The sequence below is a fragment of the Stegodyphus dumicola genome, chromosome 7 (assembly GCF_044657685.1).
Source record: "Stegodyphus dumicola isolate Sdum_Otavi_A_Nest chromosome 7, ASM4465768v1".
Taxonomy (NCBI): Eukaryota; Metazoa; Arthropoda; class Arachnida; order Araneae; family Eresidae; genus Stegodyphus; species Stegodyphus dumicola.
Window position 1 is genome coordinate 137745289 of NC_140774.1, and position 21192 is coordinate 137766480.

A 21192-nucleotide genomic window follows, 5' to 3' on the forward strand; every position below is an offset into this window, starting at 1 on the left:
TATATATACTATAGACACACACACACCATGGTACGTCAACATATGACTGCTTTCGTTCGCTTGGTACACGTCCTATTTGGACCTGGAAATTTATGTTTGGCATACGATATTACCAAACAGGATTACAATTACTACCAAACAGGATTACGAGTCGAATTCGATAACACACCGACTGCCCCCATTGTTCTTGTTTACCTCTTTTGAGACAATGCTGAGATTGCCCACGAAACATCACTAAGCCTGTTGTTACTGTAAATAAATCACTCTGAATTTTAAAGTGATTTTGCGTTTTTTCTTCTGAATTGTTTGTAAGTTAATAAACAATAAGTTTTAGGAAAGTTAATACGAAGAGTAAAGCACTGACCGAGAGAAATTGTTAGGACCACCATGAAAGGGGTAAAAAAGGTTGTTGAAATGTATGAAGGTGGCATGCATATCTGGTGACTTGGCTATTACATCTTGTATGTCGAGTACAATGGTTTCTACGACTGCGAAAAACAAATACATTATTAAATCGGCTACCGGTGCGAAGGGAATGAAATCGATTACCCTACGAAGATAGCAAATGTTAGAGAATGATGGAGAATTTCTTTTGATCTAGATAGCAGAAAAGCATTTACGTGTATTATTATGTGCAGTGCTTCATTTATGTGCAGTATATATTTCACTCACTGCATTTGTATTTTAGTTTTAAACAGAGTTATAACACTAACAATAGGATTTTTTCATAAGGACACATTAAATGTTTTCACTATTTCTTAGTGGAAAAGCTCGTATGACATACGTCCAAGGATATGGAAGGGATTAATAACGTATGCCAAGAGACCACTGCCTACCCATTTCTAAGAAATTTCGGGACCTTCTATTAGAAAAAATTGCATTGTACCATTGACTTTGGTTTTCAAAAATCTACTTAATAATTGCTACTTGGCATCGTAATTTATTCCCCTGATTTACTTTTCCCTTCATCTAATTTATTTATTTATTTGAATTTTATCAGTTCCTCAGTTTCAGAACTTAAGCTATTGATTTTATGTGGCATTGATTCCTTCACCTGTCTTTTTTTTTTTTTTTTTTTTTTTTTGATGGCTTGTTCATTCTACCACTTTAGTTTTTCAAGTTAATACTGGATTAGTACTGCCGCCCAGACGGTATAGTGGTTAGAGGAGCCGACTGCGATACCAAAGAGCCCGGATTTGTATCCCGGAGAATACAGAGTTGTAACTGTCCGCCTTTCATAGGAGGGAGAAGGTAGCCCATCTGTTAGGTGCCTCCATAATAAAATGTGCTCCACTTCTGGCCTTAGTAATGGCAAAGCCGTACATGTGAAGCCAGAATTTTGAATTTCGAATTCATTATTTCATTGCGAGGCTGTTGCCATTCCGAAAAATGTAGGATATTCATTTTTCAGTTTTAATTAACAAACTCTGCTCTATGAAAGCAATACATTGCCACGGCTGGAAATATAATACTGATATTTTCCCCGCTAGAGGAATTTTGAATAAAGCAAATTTTTGTTAGCCTCTTAACTAGGGAAACTGAATATTGATATAATAAACTGAGAAATGACTGAAAAAATAGAAAAATGTATAGCAACAAATAACATTGCATCTGGAATTCTAAACATATGCTGCTATGCTAAACATTTTTTTGATTTTGTTATCGAACTGTATGTGGCGAAAGTGCGAAGGAAACAATGCTTAATAATAAAGTTAAGAAGGTAAAAAAAAAGAAAATTGGTTAGCAGAAGTTGTGGTAGTATAGACTGGTAGACTGCGAGCTCCGCGAATCTGATATCTTTTGAGTGAGTAAAGTATGTAAAGTTTCGGATTTTTTAATTATTTTTCTAATTTATTTCATATTTTGTACGAATTTAAAGAACTTTGCTTAGAAATTCAGCGATATGAAAGTTTTGCGTTGGCACTCTCGGCAAAATATAACAAATTTCATCAGAAAACTGGGTGATAATAAAGACGAGTGTTTTCACTTAGCAAAACGCAAAATATTTGCCTTTCAGACTTAGTCAACAGATTCAACGAATTAAAAGAAACGAGTTGCCACTGCATAAATTAAAATATTTTTTCAGTGCTAGGTATTTAATTTTTCTTTTAAATTTTTCTGGTGCTCAGCGATTTAAAAGCAATAAACGCAGATTCAACTAAATTATTATTAGTTACTAGCTAGACTCGTGAAATTATATTAGCTAGATTTATTAAAATCATCATATATTTTTAATTTTTGCAGTAACTGTTTTAGCGGATAGCAAAGCAAAATCTAGTTGTTAAAAAAGAATATTAGTAATAGTTTCTTAATATATTAATAATTTTATAACATATAGGTTAATTCATACTAATAAATGTACCTATTTTTTAAAAACACATACATACTCATTTGCGAAACTATCTTGTAACTATCTTTACATCAAAGTATGCGCTATACGTTATCTGATTTCTTATTGAAATAATGTTACATTTTCAAATAATGCCATTATTTTCAAACATATTGCATACAACATCTGCAGTTAATGTTAAAAAAGGCACAGCTGAAATGCTGAAATTATTAGTAGCACACAGAGTTTCATTTCGCATTAACAGTGTATTTCATATTTAGTCAAAAGGCAATCTAAGTTTTGCAAGGAAAATGAAACTAATGAAAACTTGTTTGCATTCTACTCCAGTCCTCTCACGTCGCTTTAATCCCTGTAGGAATTTATAGTCTGTGAACATAATCTTCGATAAATTGGTCTTCGTTACAACCGCTCCGTTGCCATGGCAATAAATCCACGATTATAACAAATTGAAAAGGAAATTGCTTTTTTCCAGTACAATTAATTACGACGGGACGATGCTAATGATTGTTTGTTCTTTCTTAAAAATTGTTTAAATATCTTACATTCTGTAACAAATTTGGTAATACTTCATTAGCAGAAATTGTTATACTTTTATTTTTGTACCATTACTCATTCACAGTTTCAGCAAGGACGTACATTTTATAATTATACTAGTAAGAATTCGATTCTCTAACGAATCGAATAAGAGAATCCGTGAAACTCTCATTTCTCAGAATTAAATCTAAAAATAACAAAAGAGAATACTAAATAATGAAGTAAAAATATGTAACTCACTGCTGTACTGGATACAACAATAAATATATGTATAAGCAGGGCTAGATTTCTCTGTTATCAATTAGATAGATACCTGAAGCATTAGCTTAATTTTAAATAACACAAAAAATAATTGGAATTAACTATTACACATTACATTAACATAGATGATAATTGCGTCGGAGGTAAAAACAGACCTACTGCGACACAATGAAATATAAAGTATTGTTTTTTGTCTAGTTAAGAGGTACGAGTACGCAGCTGGCGAGTAAATACAAGTTCACCTAGAGTCGTCACTAATATTATACATGTAAAACAAATAATACGTAATAATTATTATTTAGTTTAGAATATACTGATTTGCATGGAAATGATAATGGGAGAATTAAAAAGTAGAGAATAAATCCAACTTTAAAGTGGTATATACATCATGAGTCTTGGCGATAAGATTAAACGAATTTAAATAATAAACAAATATTATTAAATAAAGTTTAAACGAAGGTGAATCCATTAGTTTATTGTTTATTCGACAACTCAAATCTTGCTCAACAATGAACTGTAAAGTTAACAAAATAAATCAACTCATCAAATTAATCAAAACCTTCACTGTACACAATGTTTCAGGTAGATACATTGTTAAACATTATTAAACGTTAATAAACTTTGATCAGCGGTGTATATCCACGCCGTACATATTTTCTTCTCTTCGTCTTTTCTAATATAAGATAATTATAACGATTTGGACAATACGGCTCCTGTCATCTATTTCTTAAATTCTTTGTTTGTCGCCAAAAATAATGGTATGTTCTTAAATGAACATAACGTTTGCTAAAACGTCCCAGGTATTAGAAAGGCTTTTAAAATTCCTTATGCCACAAGCAAAAGTTATCGATTTTCTGGAATATTAATTGATAATTGCAGAAAAAGTTTTATGCTTATTCTTTTAAAGCATGAAATCATTTGAGCATTCCTATGGAAAACTTGATAAATAGTATAATGAAAACAAATAGATCCTTGCACAAATTCTGGAATATAATCTTACGCAGATGGCTTTATGAGTAATAATAAATACATAATTGCAAAATTTTAGCTTTTTTTTAATACGACTGAGCACATGAGGTTATCTGTCTTAGGGGAGGGATGCCTTCGTCGAAGACGTTCTAAGGTAAATTGGCTAGTATACAAGTTACACGTGAAAAAAATCCCCCAAACCAACTATATAAGCCAACCAGCTAGGTTCTAACTCAGATCGACCTTCTAGTTTCCAGCGGTCTCAACTCTTCACACATTGTTGGGCAACAAAACTGCAAAATAATCTCCCAAAGGAGTTTCTTTGAGAAATTCATCCGAAATGAAGAGTTCCTCAAAGAAGCGCTTTTAGAACTTATTCTAGTAACTAGGAAGAAAACTAGAAATTAAACTTTTTCTAGAAACTAGAAAGGTAACTTCTAGAAACACTGCAGCGAAATTTTAGGTTTGTCAGTATACACGGGACATGTCTTCCACTATACACATGGGATAATAATACTATAATACATAAAATCTGCATGTAAGCAAACTTTTAACTACAAATAATACATCGCTGCCTATAAGTTACAGTGCTTGTAATTCTATGCACACACACTAGAAATGTAATCTCGCATGTTCAAATATACAACATGCTTATTGATATGATACCGCATAACTTGCCAATGTTATGTGGATGGTCTCTTATTTTAATAATTTATTATCTTGATGTTATAGATTTAGAAACTAAATTTTGACTTTTTTCAAGAATATTCTCTTATTTTCTATAAAGAAAACTATAGTGCTTCTACTATATTTGTTGAATTCACACAAAAAAGCATATTAATGATACACATGAAAAACCAACGAAAGCACTCATGCAGTCAACCCTTTTCCCGGGGAAAAGGGGAGATCAGACCCAAGTTAATCCTTGTATTAAACATTGTACAGTTACAGTTTTCATTATTGCAAGGCTTTAATTAATTTTTATGTGCTTTGCAGCATTAAATTCCACGCAAGTTAACGTACATGAAATATAAAACTGATTTTATTAGGCTATTAGTTCAGCCTATTAGAATGATTTATCTTTTGATGCCCAAGATAATATTAAATAATAAGCAATTACAACGAGTATGTAAGGTATGAGATGATATTTCTGTCTCGCTTTGGATACTAAATAATACTGAATCGTTAAAATTGAACTGAGGTTTTGTTTTGGCTTGATTAACAGATTAATGTTTGGTAACTAAGTACGCGAGCGTATAATTTGCCTGAAGGAAAGCATAACTTCGTAGAGGACCTTCTAAGAGAAAAGGGTGCGTGTTTACATAACATGTGAAAAAACGCGTGAATTTCCCTCTAATAATAGTTTCTGTATAAGAAAAACTGTAATATAGGAAATCTTTCACTTGTTTATTTACTTATTTTTGGTTCAGTTATTTTTCGAAACAGCATTTATTTATTATGAATATATTTACCATTTTTTTAATTATTTTATTTTATCTGACGGTGGGAAGGAGGGGTTATTACCAGTATTGCCGAAAATTAGTATTTTTGCATTCTATGATATCAGCAATGTTATAATTAGCTGGAATGTTTATCAGAATCTTAAATCTTTGATACTAAAAATTCAAGGGTTTAGAGAAGTTATATCTTAGTCTGTGTCTTTACATCCTGTCTTGACAGCAAATCAAAATAAAGTGCTAATTCATTTAATCTGCTCAGCAATAGTGGCTATTCCATGAATAACAGTAAATAAGACCAATTGTATACTTCTGAAGGAAATTAAATATAAACACAACGGGACGAAATCTCGAAATGTTTGTCTCTTTCAATGGTAAATTTTATGTTGAAAATTGAGAAAAAAACTGATACTACAGTACATTGTGTTTTCAGACATCCTTAATTAATATCTTGATACCACTCCAATGGAATTTTGTATCTCAAGTCTGTTGAAACCTGCGCTTCTTCCACTTTTAAATTCAATTCATGGACTTTAGGAAGCTTGTTGAGAAGAAATTCAACTATTCTAAACTATAACGAGACTTCTTATGAAGGAAAATCGAGTAAGACCTACAATTCAGATTCAAAATTAAAATAACTATTAGTATATAATCGCTGATACCAGCGGCATGCATTTCTTGAGCAATTTCAGTCTATAAGATTGTACAGCTATTAGATTATTTCGAAGCAGGCGAGATGAAAAATGAGCATTGCCCTCGCCGGGACTCGAACCACGGACCTTTCGAATACACGCCGAGTGTGCTGACCATTACACCACGAAGGCATGCTAAGAAAGCGGGAGAAATACCTTATATACTCCTCCCTTTTAAAGGGAGATTGGGGATTAGGGGACTCAGTCGCCAAATCCTGGTGGTGGAGAATCATCATCCATCACCCTTTTAGTTCGGGCGCCACTGTAGAGACGGAAAATGAGCAATGCCCTCGCCAGGACTCGACCCAAGGACCTCTGGTCTAAAATTAGTTTATATAGTACTGTGAAACCTCAGTACTTTCGACACAAAGTTAATGTTATTGATTCTACTCTTAATTTGTTTCGTTACTTATAACTCATAGCTCTTTTGATACGTCTTGACGTGCTTGGAATTTGAAACTGATAATTGGAATTTCTTTTTTAAATGTGATTTTATAAATTTTCATAGCTATTTTTAGCGTCCTTTGTAGTGGTTCACTTGATTGTTGTGGCTCTGTTTAAGAATATTTTTTTATAAATTTTATTCGGATTGATTTAAAATAAAACTCCATTGAATTCATGATATATCTAATTATAAACATTTAATATTTTTATGAAATGGCGTTATATATTTTTTCAGATTTCAGATATACAGATGCTAAATAACTTCCTCTTGTTAGTCTAATGTATTTAGTATTATATAAAGGGTTTCAGTATGCCATGCACTGCTTTCGCTGCGCTTTAAGTGATTTCGCACTGGCCATCCGTGTTGATAATATGTTATGATAAATATATAACTTCAAAAGAGCCCATTAAATTCTGAACCCTTTCAGATTTTTTTTTCTTTTTCCCCAAAATATTTTCATTGTTTATTGTTTCATAATTTCATAGTTAACTACAGATTTCTCCGTCCTGATTAGCTTTCGCCAACAGTTTTCTTATTTTATAACATTTTGCAACAATATTAAAATATCTTATGCCAAAAAAGTATTTGCACACACAACTCAACTTTAGCAAATTTGCATTTTTATGCTATTATTTGACAGTCATCCCGCAGTAAATAACATACGTAAGACGACTATAAAAGGAGGTGTTTTCGAAACGTTATCAGTTGACTGTCGATTTCAAATTGTAATGGCACCTAAGAAATCTTAATTGCCGATTTCGTTGCGAGAAAAAATTGTTTCTCTACGTGAAAATGGCCTAAGTTATCGAGAAATAGATAAAAAAGTAAATGTTTGCTTCTCTACTGTTCGGTATGTTATAAAACGTCATAAAGAAAGAGGATCTACATCAAATAACTTGCGCTCCGGACACCCAAAGAAACTTTCACTGTAAATGAAGTGAAAAAATCATAAGAGAAGCATCGAAAAATCCATTTATTAGTGCAATTACTTTAGCCAATGATGTCGCTTCAACATCTGGAGTTCAAATCTGTGCCCAAAGTGTTCGAAATGTCCTGCACGATGCACACATTTATGAGAGATCTCCAAGGTAAAAACTTCTCATAACTGAACAAATAGACTGAAGAGACTTGATTCACTAAGAAATATATCAATAAGCCAATTGAATTCTGGAAAATTGTCATATTCTCCGACGAGAGTAAGTTCAATATCTTTAAATCAGATGGCAGGAAATTAGTTTGGAGAAAACCTTGTACTGCTTTTCTTACCAAAAATGTGTTACCTATAGTTAAACATGGAGGAGGTTCTGTTATGATTTTGGGGTGCTTGGCTAGCAAAGGAATTGGTAATTTGTGTTTCATTGATGGGAATATGACAGCTCGAACCTATATTGATGTGTTGCGAGATAACTTGCCACAAAGTGGAATAAAATTGGGTATCAGTAATTCATACTATTTTCAGCAAGACAATGATGCCAAGCACACTGCCGGTATAACACGTATGTGGTTGCTTTATAATGTACCCAGAAAACTTGCCACTCCACCATTATCACCAGACTAAATCCTTTGGAAAATTTTTGGAATTCTTTGAATTTAAAAATAAGAAAAAGGAAGATTTCAAGCAAATCTACCCTTAAACAAGCCCTTATTGAAGAGTGATCGAATACTGACCCTACTATTACAGAAAATTTAATTAAATCAATGCCAGCAAGATTACAAGCAGTAATAGATGCTAAAGGAATGCATACTAAATATTAGTTATTTGAAATTTGCTTATATATTTTATTTCTTTTGTATTCATACAGGTGTGCAAATACTTTTTTGATACGAGGTATTTTAATTTTATTACAAAATAGCATTGTTATTTATATTATTGTAATTTTTCTGTTTGTTTTGGATGATTAAACTTATTCTGATTTGGCAATACCAATTCTTTTATTTCTTAAAGCTTCTTTTTATGAAATGTAAACAAAAATGTAGGTGTGGAAATACTTTTTTTACCCACAGTAAGTTGTAGTAGATTATTACGTTTTCGTTATAAATATGCGTCCGTGAAAAATCAAGATTTTATGCAAATAATCAGAGGTAACAAGTTAGGTAAAATTATACAAATAAGTTAATATTAAACAAATTATTTTTTAATTTAAATTAGAAAGTTAACTTTTATTAATTTTAATTTACGTTATTTTCTGTTGGCACGAAAAATATTTCGGCTTATAAAAGGTTGTTTATATAACCTTTTATAACTTACATTTTATAACCTGTAGAAATGGTCTACCCAGAGCAAAATATTTTAGTTGAGTAGTCTCAAACCCAAGTTGCATGCGGGGGGGGGGAAGCGCAGGCTGAAACTACGAGTAGATGATTCACCAGATTTTTGTTTTTTCAACAGAAGGAAAAATTTATTAATAAAATACAAAATATTCTAAAAAACACATAAATATTCTGAAAGGTTTCAGATTTTAACGGTCGTCCAAAAGGGTTTGCTAAGGTTTTTTACGCTCTCCTGAACTCGAACACTCACTCCTACTAACCACCACACCTCTTTTTTTAGCTTTATTATTAAATATCATTTTCTTCGCACTTACGCCATACGCAATTCAAAAGCAAAATTATAAAACTTTTAAAAGCAGCATAGCAGTATGTGTTTAGAATTCTCCATGTAGCGTTAAGTGTTGGCATGCATTTTTTTTCCCTCCAGTTTTTAATCAGCTCATTATATAAATGTTCATTTTTCTTACAAAAAAATTTTTTTTGTCTTTGTTTTTGTTTTGCCTTTTCATTAGTAACGCTTATTCGCTTACTTTATTTATTAAATATCACGTTCTAAGTCCTTACGTCACATAAAATTCGATTCAACAGCAAAATCATAAGATATTTAAAAACAGCATACCTTCAGAATTTCGGATAAATACTCCCGCCTGTTGGACGTAAAAGTGTTTTTTTTTTTTTTTTTTTTTTTTTTTTTTTTTTTTTCCGTACAGTGTTGTTACCGCTCGCTTTGAAATCGTTGAGTTTGCTAATTAAAACTCCATTAAAGTTCTTTAAAATACAAAACAGATAGTAAAACGAATTTGAAATTCAAAATTCATTCTTCCAATGTCCCCATGGTCGGGTGGAGGACTATGTTATTCAAAATTTGATGGTTCTAAATTCCATTGTTTTTTCACAATGCCAGAAACACTCATTAACTCATGCAGATTCTTCGTTATTTAATTTCTTTAAATGCAAGAGGGCGATATGATTTGGTGACAACAATTTAAAAAAGTGATATGCCGTTTAGTGATTCAACGCAAAGAGTAATAATCCATTCGAGACTAACGTCCATTTTGGGCTAATAAATTTTAAATTTTGCTTGATAAATATTTAACAAAACATATGTAAACAGTACTAATTCTATTTCAAAGAAAAGAATTCACATTTATTAGCTCAAAGGGTGCTAGCCCAGAAGGGCTATATATGGGCATCTGGAAGCCCAAATTTGAAATTTGGAATTTATTTTATTATCGATTTCATATTTTGTAAAACTTTAGCGAATTTTTGATTAGCAAACTCAAGGATTTCGAAGGCAGCAATGGCAACGTTGTACAGAAAAAACATTCTTAACTCTAGCGCGCGAGACTGTGTAACGGAAATTCTAAAGATATGCACATTTTAAAATTATTTTGCAGTATTTCTCTTGAACTGAATTTCATGGTTTAAGCGCGAAGAACATAATATTTAATAAATAAAGGTAACACACAAAATGTTAAAATTTGTACGTAAACGTACAAATTGGACGTAATTTAAAATCTGAAACTTTTCAGATTTTTTTTTTTTTTTTTTTTTTTTTTTTGTATGTTTTGATTTTTATAATTTTTATTTGAAACTGAAGTTTAGTACCTGTAAGGTATTTTTATTGGTCACATTTTGTAGTTCAAATATATTCACAGCTACATAATAAATTCTTAGACATTTAAATCTTCCTCAAATAATATGTTTAGTTAGTGATTAAATGACTTACTTTAATTCAAGCTAGAAGTATGTAAATTATGGAAATTTTTTAAGATTTCACAGGAAATATACCAAGTGGAACAAAACTATATAATAAACTATATATTTGTAAGAATAAGTAACAACAACCTATTCGCTTTCCGTTATTTATGAATTTTTTCTTCGACAGGTAACACACAAGACGTTTGGGCGTAATGTAAAATCTGAAAGCTTTCAGATTTTTTTTAAAATTTAATTTTTTTAAAAACTTTTTGTGTGTTACCTTTATTTATTAAATATCATACTTTTCGAACTTTAACCATAATATTCAATTCAACAGCAATGTCACAAAATATTTAAAAGCATATCCTTAGAATTTCCGATATCTGTCTCACGCGCTGGATATTAAAATGTGTTTTTCCCCGTACATTGTTGCCATTGGCCGTTTTGAAATCTTTGAGTCCGTTATTCAAAAATTCGTTAAAGTTTTTATAAAATATGAAATAGATAATAAAACAAATTCCACATTTGGGCTTCCAAATGATAATATTCGAGTGGAGGCCTACGTTATCCAACTTGTGATGTTTCTAAGTACCGTTTTTTCTTTCGTAATGCGAGAATCATACGTACATCGTTGCAGATTCTTCATTACTGAATTTCCTTAAATATAATGCAGGGCTCTAATATTTGGCGGCAACAATTTGAAAAGTGAAACCCCGTATGTATGGTGAACGACGCAAAATGACAAAATGAAATTAGCAGCCTTTCTGGGCAAATTGCCCCTTTGGGCTAATAATAATAATAATAATAATATCTTACATACTTCAAAAACTGTCTGTGACAGCTCATCAGGCCTCAAGAGCAATTATTTTAAAGAACGATTTTGTTATGCGAATTAAACGAGTATATTTTGGCACTAAAACTTGGCGATACTTTACGGTCCATGGCAACCCTAAACGGAAGCTCTTTTGTTTTGATCCAGTCGCTCTTCTGACGAGCTGTGCTCTCCGTGATTCATCCATCTATGTACTCAGTGGATGTGAATCCCCATTTGTTTTCGAGGTGCTTTTACCGTTAATAGAAATAGTAGTAAAAGCAAGAATTAGCTACCTTAATTACTGATTTTTACAATGGTAGTCGTTATTTGGCGTAAAATTTAGTCCATTTGCCCTTGGGAAAAGGAAGTTTAACACTTCCGCCTTGGCTATACGAATGATGTTTAAGGCTATTGTCACGTGCTTTGGAAAAGGTGATCTGTTAGTTCACAAGACTGAATTATTTATTTCAAAATACTCAAGATCTGTATTGTGAATGAATCAAGAATGGTGTTGAATTAAAAAAAAGAAATGTTCTAATTCACGCACAAAGAGGGAAAAAAACCTAACAGAACTTTGTCGAAGAATACGAGAAAATTAATAATAAATTAAACATTGCTCAGTTAATATATAAATTATCCGCACTGAAGTAATTTAACTGTTTCTGAACGGCTTTGCTGTTGTTAAAACTTAATACGTAGCATTTTGCTATTAAATTAGATCTGTAACTCCTTGTTTTCAAAAGGAAAAATAAGAAGAAACTTGAAGAAAAATAACTGATAAAACTGAGAATTTTAATGTGCACATTAGGAAGTAAAATATTTTAAAGAAGTACATATTAAAAATGAGATTAAGGTAAGCATATCTTTTTGCTCTATACTTTAAGTTGTATATATTATTGACTTGAGTTATTGAACAGTATAATCTGAAATACATCCGCCAAAATATTTTAAAATTGTACAACAAACGCGATCTTTGTGTTAGATAAGAAGGTATTAATACGTCATTCATCGCTAATCATATTGGAATCTTATCCTTTTTTTACTTTAGTACTACTAAAATGTTCTAAGAAATATTTCTATTTCTTCAGTGGTTGAATTAAATTCTTTTAAATTAATCAACATTCAACGCAATCTATCAGCTTTCATTTCTGATTTTTATTTCAAATCCTCTTTATTTTCGGCGGTTGAAACTTATATTCCATTGCTTTCTGTTTGGTTCGATAGATGGGGCTACAATTATTTCTTCCTTATTATTTTTTGTGCATTTAAGTGACGTATTTCCGGGAAAATGGCGAAGAATTCCCCCCTCCCCCCCTCCATTAGATTGTCTGGAAATGCTTAGAACTTTCCTGTTAAGCTAGCTTTAACTCCTCTTTTAATCTAACATTTTACAAAATTATCTACAATTACATATGATGAATAATAACATAGTGTGCGCCTATGTAACGAAATCAATTTATCGAATTGCACTGTCAAAAGTATAAGCCATTATGTTTATAAATTTAAAAAGGGCACCTGTCACTTTTGTTATTCGTGATAGAAAATTTTAGATGAATTTTATTATCAGAAACATTTAATCACTTGTTTTCATTAAGCTATAGGATAAATTCTTTTTCTCCTATTAGTTCGCTAATTATTTTATAAGGTTTTAAACAAAAACTTATTTAAAAAATTCATTTTTCAAAATAAAAGTGGGTTCATTTGATTTTTCCCATTTAGCAAAGATTATATAATTAAAAAAAGTAAAATAATTTTATTTCTTTAAAACAAAATTAAAAAAATCTATGTAATTAAGCAGCGGAATTAGTTTTTCACTTGAATAAATATATTCATTTCTTTAAAATAAATTATAAAATCGGTAAAATTAAACAGTGAAATATTTTTTTTTGTTTGTCTAAATATTTCATTTGAATAAAAATATCTAAAAATTGTAATCATTTTCTTATAAAACGGCTGTGTATAAATGCAAATAAATAGGTAGTGTTGTTGAAATAATCATTCATACATATATAAATGGTTTGCCCCAAGTTTTATTCTACAGATAATGACATGACTATATGAGGTTTCTGTGAATTTTCCTATATGCGTCGTTAAGCGCAAATCAGTTCTTTTAGAGAGTTTTTACGAAGTTAACCGTGTTACACAGAGTATCCACATTACTTTAGGAATGGATTTGTAACAAACCGAAATTTAGAGAAATCAATTTTATTATTGTTTATATTTGCACATTATCTTTCTAATACATCTTTTATTACGTTTGTAAAGCGTGTGGATGGCTTTGTTAACGTCAGTTGCTGGAACACTTTTTCATTCCTTCGCTAAGTGTACAGAAATTTTTAAATGTCCTCAAGAATAAGATGAAATTTCGCTATAGAGAACAGAAATAAACCCGCATGTATTACTTCTCAGAATTATGTTTCTGAATGCACGAATAAACATATCAACTGTATAAAATCAAACAAAAATTCTTTCAAATTTCTTTCCGTAAGCAGACGATATTTTATTAAAGTCGAGATATGATGACATTTATTTTCATTAGTTTTATTAGTTAGTTCTATCAACTACACAAAATCAAAAAAAAAAAAAAAAAAAAAAAAAAAAAAAAAAAAAAATTCTTCTTTTAAATTCCTTTCCGTAAGCAGACGATATTTTACTAAAGCTGAGATAAGCTATGTTGACATTTATTTTCATTAGTTAGTGTTTGACAGTCCTCTTTTAAATAGTAGGAAAAAAATTCATTACGGGCATATGTATTTTTATATACAAACAAAAGTCTGTAAATACTTTATAGTATATGTTAGCTAGCTCCTAAATATGTTTCCTTTCGAAAATTACTTATTTTTTATTTTGGCTCCGTTTAGCTCTTTACTGACGTCAGCAAAGTCAGCTTAATCTCTCCACTCCTTCACTCGTGAGATCATGTTACTAAATCTTATTCCATTAGAATTCTTTACCAGTTCGGTAAAACTGCCAGTTTTGAAAGCTGTTGCCATCTCAAGTGCTTAAAATATCTGTCTTTCAAACCTCATATGAAAGTTTTTATATTGAAAAACTGGGATGATTTATGAACAATGTTTGTGAATTTCAACATCATTCTTACATTTATGCATCTACTATCTCTACATATAATAAATAAGTAATAAAATATTTCTGATCCTATTTTATTATTTATCTATACCGCGGATTCCAAAACTTTCAAAGACCCATTTTAAAAGAATGGTTTTCTTCATCAGCCCTCTTACACTTTTCTCTGTAATATACAGTATACATGATCGTAATACAAATAATTAATAATAAATAACTTGAAAATAAGAATAAAGACTAAGAATATGAACAAAAGTTTTGAAAACAATGATTTACCAGATTTATGTTTTATTATGTTTTATATTATAGTTACTTTTAATTTTACAATATAAACAAATTTTCAGAAACAAAATCACTGATTCTAATTGCAATAAAATCCAGTTTTAAAGCTAACTGCATTTTATGTGTCAGGAGATATTTGGTGACAAATTGCTAAATTTAATTCTTAAATCACTTCCTTTCGTAATTTTTGGACGATCATTCCCCTCTTCCTTTCCAAAACACGAAAAATGCATATAAATTTGAGCATTACGGGTTTAGCCTTAAATTTCAAAGTTCCTCAAAATGTCAAGAAAAAATGAAATTTTCTTGACTATAATTAAACAAAAGGTTTCTGTCAATTTGTACACTGCTCAAAAAAAAAAAAAAAAAAAAAAAAAAAAAAAAAAAAAAAAATGGGACAGTGCTATATCTCCTGTTCTACTGGGGCGATTCACGAAATTCAAATTGCGTTCTTCATGTCTCGAAAGCGCGACTTAGGATATATATTAGATTTATATATAGCACTATTCTAACATAGGTATTTTGACACAAAATCGGTTTTTGAACAAAAAAGTTTTTGAAATATTAGCTCTCAAAAGTTTAGCTCCTCAATGTTAATTGAATTTGGCAAATATTTATTTATATCTCTTTTTTTATTAAACTTTTTTGATTTTTTCTCTCACATTTCGAAATTTAGGTTCATTCCAAATAAAATTTACCCATTTTTTGTGTTTTATTTTTTAAATTTCTATTTTTAAATAATTTTTATAATTTTTTCGAAAAAAATTTTGAATTGTAACCTATAAAATTTTTACCATCATCTTAAATTAGATTTTTTTATTCAAAATTTTCTAAGGTATACACAAATTTACATATTTTCGCGTTTTGAAATTTGGCATCTTTTTTTTTTGAGCGATAATAACGCCAAATGTGGTCTATGGATTTTTGTTACACTGTATTGCCACAGCTATTTTTAACCTTAAATTTCAAGTAAAATTTTACGGAGAATTTTTCCCTCAATGATGCGTAATAAATATTTATTAATACTATATGAAAAGCTATTTTTTTAAATAAATTTTTTAATATGTTTCTTAATTTCTCTCTATCTTTTTTTTTTTTTTTTTTTTTTTTTTTTTAATAAGAGTAAATTTTTGTAAGAGTAAATTTTTACCTTTGGCGTTTTATCGTCTGCTACTTTACTTCGTTTAAATCGAATTGTCTAAAACTGAGAATTTTCGTTTGATGTTTATTTGAATTTTATGACATTAACTGCACAATTTATTTCTAAACAAACTGATGCTTTTGAAGTGGCTGAAAGAGCGGCTGGTACTATCATCCATATTTTTAAAGCACAGTATATTTTTATAGAAACATAAAATTTAAAATAATCATTTTTATAAAAGTCAAATTATTATATAAATATACAACCCTCTAGAGACTGAATTAATGGAAGTTCAATGGTTATGTAGAAATGATCTGCAACTACTTAATGGCTGGATAAGTCAGTGGATTCCGTGGACAAGTAAGAATAATTATATAAACGACACCCAACATTCTGAATTCAATTAACAACGAGGATACGATGTTTATTAAATGAATTCAAGAAGTTTTAAAACATAAAAAATCAACTCATTTTTTATCCTAAAATGTATTTTTGTGCGTAGCGTATTTTCATTATTCTAATTTAAAATTCTAATAATTCTTAAAATTCTAATTTAGAATGTAATTGTCAAGAACTGATTCCTAATCATCAGTAATATAATAAGTAATTATTACGGTTATTAATAAATCCTTCTTATAAAGTAATTGCAAATATTTCAAAAAACTTTGTCTGAATGCAAATATTTTTCTGTGCAAATATTTTTAATTTTATATTAATCAATATTGCACACGATATTATTTATTTGCACTTCAATTCTTAACTTCAGTTCTAGTAGAAGTTACAAATCAATTATATTTAATTAAGGATTGGATTGGATTTGAATATTTAATTATGGCAAAGCACACGAGGGCTATCTGCGTAAAGGGAGGGATGCCTTCGTGGAGGACTTTCTAAGGGAAACTGGCTCGTATACACGTTACACATCGAGAAAACCACGAAAACACTCACGCAACCAGCCCGTTCGCGGGATTCGAACCTCGGACCGAACTACCAGTGATCAGCGTCTTTACCGCTCGGCCGTTTGTGGGCCTTTATGAAATGGAAGGCGATAACTTTATTTAAAATGATTGTCAGAAATACCAAAATGTTTCGTAAAGTTGGATACTTTTTAATATACTTTCAGAATGCTTAAAGAAAAAGAGAAGAAAAATAAATTTTTTCGTAAAATTTAGTATTTGTATTTTTTTTAATTTAAAACTTTTCAATGTTATGATATTTGATTCTTGCGATTTCAAAAATAAAATATTTGACTAAAATATGAATAACATTTTAAGAAACCAAATGTAGGATAAAATTGTGTAAAGCAATGGGCACAATGATAAAACTGTTTAAAGCAGTGTATGCAAGTCATCCTAAGTTAAAATGTCGGTTATACATCTCTCTTATTTATATATATCTTTTCTGAACGGAACATTGAAAGGCATGTAAAACTGTGCTTTACTGTATTTACTCTTTTAATATAGTATGCAGTTTTCAAACTCATCGTAGTCTGGGTTACAAAGTATTCTTCCGAAAGAAACGCAGTTCAAATAAATAAAATCAAATTCTGGAAAATTGATATTAATAAATATATTTAAAATGCTCAGTTTGAAGGAATAAATAGAAAATTTTAAAACAATTATCTGAAGAGACAATGCAACACAAACAATTAAAATAAAAGTATAAAAATTTTAAAATTACCTAAAATAATAACTATGAGGAAAAATATATATAAAGAAAACTATTTGAAAAAAAATAAACGCTGCACCTTTATTTACGCAGTTCGAATAGGTAAATAGAAATTTTTAAAACAGTTATTTGAAAAAAAAAAAAAAAAAAAAAAAAAAAAAAAACGTGCAACTTAAACAATTAAAATGAAATTCGAAAAAGAAAAAATTACTTGAAATAATAAGTTATAATTAAAAATGTAATATAAAAATATTATTTGGAAAAAAGGAACGATGGTGACTTTTTTTCCTCTCGCGGGAACGGAAACTAGGTTGCCATATATTAAGAAGTTCGCCAAGTGAAGTATTCTTGGCGCAAACTGACAAAAAGTGCCAGCATAAATTTGTGAATTTCTCCGTAAATTTCGCTCCAAATTTTACAAAATTTCATATTTAGGCGTAATTTGAGTCGTAGAATCGAAATATGTAAAAAAATTGGTATGTTATTTCAGAAAAAGTCCGATTTTGTGTCAAAATACCTATGTTAGAATAGTGCTATATATAAATCTAATATATATCCTAAGTCGCGCTTTCGAGACATGAAGAACGCAATTTGAATTTTGTTAATCGGCCCAGTAGATCGGGAGATATAGGACTGTCCCTTTTTTTTTTTTTTTTTTTTTTTTTTTTTTTTTTTTTTTTTTGAGCAGTGTACATGTGCGCGTCGTATTTTGGTTGCCATCGACCGCTCCGAACGTATATAAATATATTTATATATATATCCACTCTGTTACCAGGCTCAGTGATCTCAGTTTCTTTACTCTTATATGTTTGTAAATTGTACATTTTTTGCTTTAAAAATGATTGAATTATATTGTTTTTATCTTCGGGTTAAGGTTTTTATGCCTTTAGTAAATCTGTATGCAATATTTTTAGAATTATCAACAATTTTAAAGTTGTTTAAGTGCCGCTTTTTTTTATGGCGGCCATTGATTGTTTACATTTGAAACAGCAGACTAGTGGATTTACTGCCAATCTAGAGAAACTTAGCTTCGCAATCAACAAAAATAACGCCTTCCTTTATTATTGCCAATTAAATCATGCTTAATCCTTTCTGGAATTTTTTCGAGGAAATAATAAGTGTTTAAAATTTACTTCGTAATTTTTAATATAGATATTTTGAGTTTTTATGTATTTTTGCTTTCTCGCGAAGTGAGAACTGAATTAATTGAATGAGAAATACTCAATCGTCTGTGAAAAGCTGTTTCTTTTTTGTTTTGTTTGCTGAATTTCTTTTATACATCATTCTAGCTTTATTATAGAATTTGAATAGAACATGTGGCAGCGATTAGATAACTCTATTCTTTAAATTATATAAATTTTGTGCATTATGAGTTATAATATGAACGAAATATAATACTGTTAATTGAATACTTTCTCGAACTGTGCAATAATAAACTGAACAATAACTCGAAGAACCTCAAAATATTTTTGCCTTACGAAAATTTAATTGAAAAATTCGAGTTCTAATTTATAGTTCTAAATATTTAATAATGCGATATTAGCTTAATAAGAAGCATAATGCGATATTAGCTTAATTTGAAATCAAATTTTATTTAACTGTATCTTAAAAAGGTTACAGTGTTTTAATTCTTTCATTTGCAGTGCTGTCTAAGAGAGCGAAATGAGAAGAAAGCAAATATACTCCACTATACTCCAAAATTATGTGTCTATTTTGTCATTTATGATATTTGGGAGCTAATTCACGAGCACTAATTTATCAGTTTCTTCCAAGTAATAAAATATTTGAGCAAAAGCTGGCTTTTGAGTTGCAAATGTAAAATTAAGTAACAGTTTGACAATTACTAATAGTATACAGTTACGAGCCAATAACTGAAATTCCTTTGTTACCATTTGCAGTAATCTAAATTTTACGTATTACTTCTTATGATACAAGCAGGCTTTCTGGTGCCTCATTCACTTTTATCAAAATATTTTGGTTGAAAAAACTGCTTGAAGGATATCATTATTTTCACATTATGTGACTGCTTCAAAGAAAACGAAATCTGGGTTACGTTTTATTTCCGAGAAGTAACGTGTTCTATAAAAGAACGGGAAGACGTTAAGCGAAAGCAATTGACTCTTCTATTTCAATGTAGGAAGTCAAATGTTTGTTATTGAAGGAATGAAATCGAAAAATGTATTTTTTAAATCTTTAATAATAAATATATATCCAAAACACTGTTGTACAAAGTGTTTCACAAATGTAGCATTATCCTGCATATTCATTTTCTCCAGTTCTTGGTAAATTTTCCAAAATAAATTAATGAAACAGTATTATTATGTTAAATAAACTAAGTCTTTTTTGTTTCAAATTGTAAATGAACAGTTTGTTAATAAATAAAGAAAACAAATATTTTTCAACATTTTAGCAAGATGTGCAGGAAAGATCATTTTATGCACATAATGCCCAAAATATTAGAGACATCCGTTTCAACTAGTTTGACAGTGGCGGATAATATGGAAATAGTAAGGAGTTGTTTCTGTAAGATACACTTACCCTGAGAAGAAATGGGTATAAACTGCGGTTAATGTGAAAATGGGAAAGTTGGAAAGTTTGAGGCACTTTCAGCGAAATATGATCGTGAGTGCAAAAAGACTAAATTTCAAGATATCTGAAATGTCTAATGCTTTAGCCTTTGCTTGTTCAATAGTTTCTTCAGCGCTTAAAAAGTGGGAGATGAGAGAAAAAAGAAAGAAAGAAAATTTAAAGGTGTAAAGGACGATTTAAACATATTTATTAATGAAAGAAAAGAAATGATGTTGTTACAAACCGCTTCTAGCAGAAGAACAGCAGCAACGAGGCAAATTGCTGCTAAGTACAAGTCAGGTGCAGTACAAATGGACCAGCATTGCTTTTGCAATGGAAGACTTTTCAGAGAGAGGCATCAATAAGGATGCCTATGCTATCACTTATCAGCAGGAAATCGCGATTGATCTGGCTCACGGATCCCCAAAATAGATTCTTGATGAACAAAGTTGCTTCATCCAATAAACCTTGTTTCCTGCTCAATCATGCTGACGACAACGTGAGAATATCGCATAAAAAGAAAGAATTCAGAGATTCCTCCTTCCTTTTTCAACCCTTCGAGTTCGTGACTGCATAATTATGGTCTGGAGAATATTTTCTCAGACCAGAGTGGGTCCTTTAATATGACTGCAAACAGCTCTCTGTACCTCAGCTTACTTTGATAGCGTTGCCGATCACGAACACTCGTTTATGTTGCTCCTTATCGTGATGCCTGATAGTCATTTAGAGCAAAACGTTGCGCAAACTGGTCTTAAACACTAAAATTCAAATTACTTCAACGGCCAACTTAGTCCTCTAACCCGAACCCTAATGAGTATTTGTGGAGTGAATTAGACTTATTTCTCAGAGATTAGAAATGCCACAATATAATCTGAATGAAATTACAGCTGCCATTATGTTAGTGTGGGCTAAGAGTCCTGAGGAATGGAAACATCTGTTGCCGAGTCTATGTCAA

At 30.3% G+C, this 21192-nt stretch overlaps 1 protein-coding gene and 1 long non-coding RNA gene across 5 annotated transcripts in view; one reads left to right on the forward strand and one right to left on the reverse strand.

Moving 5' to 3' along the window:
* LOC118193715 (uncharacterized) overlaps positions 1-21192 on the reverse strand; it is a 322326-nt gene that overhangs the window by 235530 nt on the left and 65604 nt on the right. The gene's annotated exons all lie outside the window — the stretch shown is intronic.
* Positions 1-21192, forward strand: part of Pde11 (Phosphodiesterase 11) — a 589461-nt gene that overhangs the window by 204073 nt on the left and 364196 nt on the right. Inside the window, exon 1 of one of the 4 annotated variants that reach the window (XM_085820852.1) lies at positions 11667-12347. The exons of the other annotated variants lie outside the window; for them this stretch is intronic. The gene's annotated coding sequence lies outside the window, so the exon portion shown is untranslated. Of the gene's footprint in view, positions 1-11666; positions 12348-21192 lie in introns of those variants that run through there. 4 annotated transcript variants of the gene reach the window in all.